This window comes from Lithobates pipiens, unplaced genomic scaffold (assembly GCF_037356315.1).
Source record: "Lithobates pipiens isolate NorthernLeopardFrog02 unplaced genomic scaffold, aLitPip1_a1.2 Scaffold_30, whole genome shotgun sequence".
Classification (NCBI taxonomy): domain Eukaryota; kingdom Metazoa; phylum Chordata; class Amphibia; order Anura; family Ranidae; genus Lithobates; species Lithobates pipiens.
In genome coordinates, this window is record NW_027507791.1 from 31,858,165 (window position 1) to 31,866,687 (window position 8,523).

Consider the following 8,523-nt stretch of genomic DNA (forward strand, 5'->3'; position numbering starts at 1 on the left):
AGCGTGTCACTTGCCACCATTGCCTGCCACCAGATGCAGCGTGTCACTTGTCACCGTTGCCTGCCACCAGATGCAGCGTGTCACTTGTCACCGTTGCCTGCCACCAGATGCAGCGTGTCACTTGTCACCGTTGCCTGCCACCAGATGCAGCGTGTCACTTGTCACCGTTGCCTGCCACCAGATGCAGCGTGTCACTTCTCACCGTTGCCTGTCACCAGATGCAGCGTGTCACTTGCCACCATTGCCTGCCACCAGATGCAGCGTGTCACTTGTCACCGTTGCCTGCCACCAGATGCAGCGTGTCACTTGTCACCGTTGCCTGCCACCAGATGCAGCGTGTCACTTGTCACCGTTGCCTGCCACCAGATGCAGCGTGTCACTTGTCACCGTTGCCTGCCACCAGATGCAGCGTGTCACTTCTCACCGTTGCCTGTCACCAGATGCAGCGTGTCACTTCTCACCGTAGCCTGTCACCAGATGCAGTGTGTCACTTCTCACCGTAGCCTGTCACCAGATGCAGCGTGTCACTAGTCACCGTAGCCTGTCACCAGATGCAGCGTGTCACTAGTCACCGTAGCCTGTCACCAGATGCAGCGTGTCACTTGCCATTATAGCCTGCCACCAGATGCAGCGTGTCACTTGCCCCCGTAGCCTGTCACCAGCATGTCACTAGTCACTGTAGCCTGTCACCAGATGCAGCGTGTCACTTGCCACCGTAGCCTGTCACCAGCTGCAGCGTGTCACTTGCCACCGTTGCCTGCCACCAGATGCAGCGTGTCACTTTCCACCGTTGCCTGCCACCAGATGCAGCGTGTCACTTGCCACCGTAGCCTGTCACCAGCTGCAGCGTGTCACTTGCCACCGTTGCCTGCCACCAGATGCAGCGTGTCACTTTCCACCGTTGCCTGCCACCAGATGCAGCGTGTCACTTCTCACCATAGCCTGTCACCAGATGCAGCGTGTCACTTGCCACCATTGCCTGCCACCAGATGCAGCGTGTCACTTGTCACCGTTGCCTGCCACCAGATGCAGCGTGTCACTTGTCACCGTTGCCTGCCACCAGATGCAGCGTGTCACTTGTCACCGTTGCCTGCCACCAGATGCAGCGTGTCACTTCTCACCGTTGCCTGTCACCAGATGCAGCGTGTCACTTCTCACCGTAGCCTGTCACCAGATGCAGCGTGTCACTTGCCACCATTGCCTGCCACCAGATGCAGTGTGTCACTTGTCACCGTTGCCTGCCACCAGATGCAGCGTGTCACTTCTCACCGTAGCCTGTCACCAGATGCAGCGTTTCACTTGCCACCATTGCCTGTCACCAGATGCAGTGTGTCACTTGTCACCGTTGCCTGCCACCAGATGCAGCGTGTCACTTCTCACCGTAGCCTGTCACCAGATGCAGCGTGTCACTTGCCACCATTGCCTGTCACCAGATGCAGCGTGTCACTTGCCACCGTTGCCTGCCACCAGATGCAGCGTGTCACTTCTCACCGTAGCCTGTCACCAGATGCAGCGTGTCACTTGCCACCATTGCCTGTTACCAGATGCAGCATGTCACTTGCCACCGTTGCCTGTCACCAGCTGCAGCGTGTCACTTCTCACCGTAGCCTGTCACCAGCTGCAGCGTGTCACTTCTCACCTTAGCCTGTCACCAGATGCAGCGTGTCACTTGCCACCATTGCCTGTCACCAGATGCAGCGTGTCACTTGCCACCGTTGCCTGTCACCAGATGCAGCGTGTCACTTCTCACCGTAGCCTGTCACCAGATGCAGAGTGTCACTTCTCACCGTTGCCTGCCACCAGATTCAGCGTGTCACTTCTCACCTTAGCCTGTCACCAGATGCAGCGTGTCACTTGCCACCATTGCCTGTCACCAGATGCAGCGTGTCACTTGCCACCATTGCCTGTCACCAGATGCAGCGTGTCACTTGCCACCGTTGCCTGCCACCAGATGCAGCGTGTCACTTCTCACCGTAGCCTGTCACCAGATGCAGCGTGTCACTTGCCACCATTGCCTGTCACCAGATGCAGCGTTTCACTTGCCACCGTTGCCTGTCACCAGATGCAGCGTGTCACTTCTCACTATTGCCTGCCACCAGATGCAGCGTGTCACTTGCCACCATTGCCTGTCACCTGATGCAGCGTTTCACTTGCCACCGTTGCCTGCCACCAGATGCAGCGTGTCACTTACCACTGTAGCCTGCCTGGGGGTTGGGGACCTGATTTAGACTGCGGTTCTGGCCCCGCCCCTCTCATTCATTGGCTTTCAGTATTGTTAATCCTGGAGACCCAGCATCACAAGTGGGCGTTATCTATGTAAATACGGCCTGTCTAGGAACACCCACTCCTCCAGACTGACGCCTGCCAATCGAGTCATGTCTATTTTTGCACAACTCCTCCCACTGCATGCTTCAGTTGATGTATCTGGAGAGGGCGGGGGCTGGGATCTTTGCAGGAAGCCAGGTACACCCCCCCAGCCGGCCCCACCCACCAGCCACGATCCGCCTGCTTTGCATAGAGAAGCACAGAGACCTCGCTGATGACATCATTAGGTCTAAAATAAGATATGTAATGAAAATGGAAAAAGGTTTTATTTAAAAGTTTCATTGGCGGCTGATGGGGGATAGGGGGATGGGAGGGTCGTGTAAGTAGAACATTCTAGAAGACTTCAGACACACGTTGTGATAGGGTGATGAAATGTTCTGCAGACTCAGAAACTGGAGTCTCCCTGGGGGGGGGGGGGATGGGGGGCAATGATTGGGACATATATAAGAATGAACAAGCTGCATGAAAAAATAAAAATTCTAATATTGTAACAGCATTGCAACTGGCTTTCCCTTTCTGAATGAAGAAGCTGGAGGCCTCCCCCCGGGACTCAGCTCTCTGCGTCCACTACTCCTCCTCCAATTACCATCCAATGACAACACACAGGGGGCATCGGCTGGGATTCAACTCAGGGATTAGAAAGGTGCAACTGGATCAAACCAACTTTTTTTTGGGTGGGGGGGGGGGGGGGGTGGGGGTAGGTCTATATAGATCCCGTAACAAAGTTTAATCACACAGAATGCACAACAGTGATCTCCTACCAGAGGAAGCCGAATCTACTGCACCGGGACCCCCCCCCCCCCCACCAACATCCAACTCTTCTCCTTCCAAGTCCTCTCCGCACACCCAGCAAGTGACTACCTAACCCCGCCCCAATTCACTATGACACCATCAACTCTAACTCCGCCCCTAAATCACTATGACACCATCAACCCTAAACCCGCCCCGAATCCACTATGACACCATCAACCCTAAACCCGCCTCCAATTCACTAGGTGACCATCAACCCTAACCCCGCCCAATTCAATAGGAAAACCACCAAATCTAACCCCGCCCCCAATTCACTATGTAACCATCAACCCTAACCCCGCCCCCAATTCACTAGGTGACCATCAACCCTATCCCCGCCCCCCATTCACTAGGTGACCATCAACCCTAACCCCGCCCCCAATTCACTAGGTGACCATCAACCCTATCCCCGCCCCCAATTCACTAGCTGACCGTCAACCCTAACCAGGCCCCCAATTCACTAGGTGACCATTAACCCTAACCCCGCCCCCAATTCACTAGGTGACCATCAACCCTAACCCCGCCCCCAATTCACTAGGTGCCCATCAACCCTATCCCCGCCCCAATTCACTAGGTAACGTCAACCCTATCCCCGCCCCCAATTCACTAGGTAACGTCAACCCTATCCCCGCCCCCAATTCACTAGGTGACCGTCAACCCTAACCAGGCCCCCAATTCACTAGGTGACCATCAACCCTAACCCCGCCCCCAATTCAGTAGGTGACCGTCAACCATAACCCTGTCCCCAATTCACTAGGTGACCGTCAACCCTAACCCCGCCCCCAATTCACTAGGTGACCGTCAACCCTAACCCCGCCCCCAATTCACTAGGTGACGTCAACACTAACCCCGCCCCCAAATTACTAGGTGACCGTCAACCCTAACCCCGCCCCCAATTCACTAGGCGACTGTCTACCCTATCCCCGACCCCAATTCACTAGGTGGCCATCGACCCTAACCCTGCCCCCAATTCACTATCTGACCATCAACAGTAACCCCACCCCCAATTCACTATGTGACCATCAACCCTAACCACGCCCCCAATTTACTATGAAATCATCAACCCTAACCCCGCCCCCAATTCACTATGTGACCATCAACCGTAATCCCGCCCCCAATTCACTATGTGACCATCAACCATAAACCCACCCCCAATTCACTATGTGAAAAACAACCCTAGCCCCGCCCCCAATTCACTATGTGACCATCAAGCCTAACCCAGCCCCCAATTCACTATGTGACCATCAACCCTAAACCCGCCCCCAATTCACTATGTGACCATCAAACCTATCCCCGCCCCAATTCACTATGTGACCATCAACACAAACTCCGCCCCAATTCAATATGAAACTATCAACTCTAACCCCGCCCCAATTCACTATGTGACCATCAACCGTAACTCCGCCCCCAATTCACTATATGACCATCAACCCTAACCCCGCCCCCAATTCACTATGAAGCCATCAACCCATGAGATGGAGACAGAGGAAGGAGCAGAGTCCTCCAGCAGTGCAGAGAATTTCAGGAGAGGAGAGTTATAGAGGAAGGAGAAGAGTTTTTATACTAATATTTGGTATCAGTGATGGGATGGAATGGAATTTCTGGAAGACATTTGGCTTTATCTCTGCTGTGTCAGTGGATGCAGAATAGACAGTGATGTCATCAGTCGCCTTAGAAGGGATGACATCATCCACATGGAAATGTAAAGGTGACATCATCACGTGCTTCCTCTGCTGAGATTGCAGAACATCGCGCCTCATCATGAGATCAGTGTCCGGCTTCATTCTTCCGTTGTGTTCCATCAAATACACAATATACACAACATCAGCATAACTGACCTGGAACCAGCCACTCACCCCCCTATACACCCTTCATATCTCCCTCACCCCCTATACATCCCACATACCTACCTCAATCCCCCCCTATACACCCCTCATATCTCCCTCACCCCCCCATACACCCCTCATACCTCCATCAATCCCCCCATACACCCCTCACATCTCCCTCACCCCGCATACTCCCCTCATACCTCCCTCAATCCCCCCCACCTCTCCCCACCGCACACCCCTCATACCTCTCTCGCCTCCCCATACACCCCTCATACCTCCCTCACCCCCCCATACCTCCCTCACCCCCCTAAACACATCTCATACATCCCTCACCCCCCCATACACCCCTCATACCTCCCTCACCTCATATACACCCCTCATACCTCCCTAAACCGCCTATACACCACTCATACCTCCCTCAATTCCCCTCCCCCCAATACACCCCTCATATCTCCCTCACCTCCCCTATACGCCCCTCATACCTACCTCTCCCCACCGCACACCCCTCATACCTCCCTCACCCCCTATACACCCCTCATACCTCCCTCAACCCCTATACACCCCTCATACCTCCCTCACCCCCCATACACCCCTCATACCTACCTCTCCCCCCCATACACCCCTCATACCGCCCTCACCCCCTATACACCCCTCAAACCTCCCTTCCCCCCCCATACACTTCTCATACCTCCCTCACCCCTCCTCTCCCCACTGCACACCACTAATAACCCCCCCCCCCCCTTACACCTCTCATACCTCCCACTGTACCTAATGAGGTATAGTATACAGTGAGGTGTATGGTATATATGAGAGGTATAAAGTGAGGTTTATATGAGGGGTATACAATGAGGTGTGAGGTATATATGAGGGTATGCAGCAAGGTATGAGTTATATATGAGGGGTATACAGCGAGGTGTGAAGTCTATATGAGGGGTATACAGTGAGGATATTCTGAGGGGTATGGTGTGAGGTAAAAATGAGGAGTGAGGTAATTATGAAGAGTATACAGTGAGGTGTGATGTATATGTGAAGGATATAAGGTGATTAGTGAGGTAATTATGAGGGGTATACAGTGAGGTAACTATGAGGGTATACAGTTAGGTGTGAGGTAATTATGAAAGGTATACAGTGATGAATTTATGAAGGATATACAAGTGATGAGTGAGGTAATTATGAGGGGTATACAGTTAGATGTGAGGTTATTATGAGGGGTATACAGTGAGGTGTGAGGTAATTACGAGAGGTATACAGTGAGGAATTTATAAAGGATATACAGTGAGGATTAAGGTAATTATGAGTAGTGTATAGTGAGGTGTGATGTAATTATGAGTAGTATAAAGTGAGGCGAGGTATATATGAGGGGTATATACAGTGAGATGTGAGGTAATTATGAGGAGTATACAGTGAGGTATATATGAGTGTGTGAGGTAATTATGAAGGGTGTATAGCAGGGGTAGGGAACCTAGGCATGATGGGATTTGTAGTTTCAAAACAGCTGGAGAGCCAAGGTTCCCTACCCCTGGTGTATAGTGAAGTGTGAGGTATATAAGACAGGTATATAGCGAGGTGTGAAGTAATTATGAGGAGTATACAGTGAGGTGTGAGGTAATTATGAGGATATACAGTGAGGTAATTATGAGGGGTATACAATGGGGTGTGAGGTATATATGAGGGGTATACAATAAGGTATGAGGTAATTATGAGGGGTACAGAGTGAGGTGTGAGGTAATTATGAGGGGTACACAGTGAGATGTGAGCTAATTATGAAGGGAATACAGTGAGGTGTGAGGTATATATGAGGGGTATACAATGGGGTATATATGGGGGGTATACAGTGAGGTGTGAAGTAATTATAAGGGGTATACAGTGAAGTGTGAGGTAATTATGAGGGGTATACAGTGAGATGTGAGGCAATTATGAGGGGTCTGCAGTGAGGTGCTAGGTAATTATGAGGGGTCTGCAGTGAGGTGTGAGGTATATATGGGGGGTATACAGTAAGGTGTGAGGTATATTTGGGGGATACACAGTGAGGTCTATATGAGAGGTACACAGTTAGGTGTAAGGTAATTATGAGGGGTATACAGTGATGTGTGAGCTATATTTGAGGGGTATGCAGTAAGAAGTGAGGTAATTATGAGAGGTATACAGTGAGGTATATATAGCGAGGTATACAGCACGGTGCAAGGTAATTATGAGGGGTATACAGTGAAGCGTGAGGTATATATGAGGGGTATATAGTGAAGTGTGAGGTATATATAAGGGGTATACAGTGAGGTGTGAGGTAATTATAAGGGGTATACAGTGAGGTGTGAGGCATATATGGGAGGTATACAGTGAGCTAATTATGAGGGTATACAGTGAGGTATGAGGGGTATACAGTAAGGTAATTATGAGGGGCATACAGTGAGGTGTGAGGTAATTATGAAGGGAATACAGTGAGGTATTTATGAGGGGTATACAGTGGGGTATATATGGGGGGTATACAGTGGGGTGTGAGGTAATTATGAGGTGTATACAGTGAGGTGTGAGGAATATATGAGGGATATATATGGGGGGTAAACCGTGAGGTATATATGAGGGGTATGCAGTGAGGTATGAGGGGTATACAGTGAGGTAATTATGAGGGGCATACAGTGAGGTAATTATGAAGGGAATACAGTGAGGTGTGAGGTATATATGAGGGGTATACAGTGGGGTATATATAGGGGGTATACAGTGAGGTAATTATGAGGGATATACAGTGATTTGTGAGGTATATGTGAGGGGTATTCAGTAAGAAGTGAGGTAATTATGAGAGGTATACAGTGAGGTATATATGAGGGGTATAAATCGAGGTATACATGAGGAGTATACAGCATGGTGCAAGGTAATTATGAGGGGTATACAGTGAAGCGTGAGGTACAGTATATATGAGGTGTGAGGCATATATGGGGGGTATAAAGTGAGGTAATTATGAGGGGTATACAGTGAGGTATGAGGGGTATACAGTGAGGTAATTATGAAGGGAATATAGTGAGGTGTATATATGAGGGGTATACAGTGGGGTATATATGGGGGTATACAGTGAGGTAATTATGAGGGGTATACAGTAAGGTGTGAGGTATATATGGGGGGTATACACTGAGGTATATATGAGGGGTATACATTGGAGGTTTATGTGGGGGTATACAGTGAAGTATATATGGAGGTATACAGTGAGGTATATATAAGGGGTATACAGTGAAGTTTGAGGTATACAGTGAGGTACGAGGGGTATACAGTGAGGTGTGAGGTAATTATGAGGGGTATACAGTGAGGTATATATGAGGGGTATACAGTGATGTCTGAGGTATATATGAGGGGTATACAGTGAGGTAATTATGAGGTGTATACAGTGAGGTGTGAGGTAATTATGAGGTGTATACAGTGAGGTGTGAGGTATATATATGAGGGGAATACAGTGAGGTATATATGAGGGGTATACAGTAAGGTGTGAGGTATATAGGGGGAGTATACAGTGAGGTATATATGAGGGGTATACAGTGAGGTTATAATGAGGTGTACACAGTGAAGTGTGAGGTATATATGAGAGGTATACAGT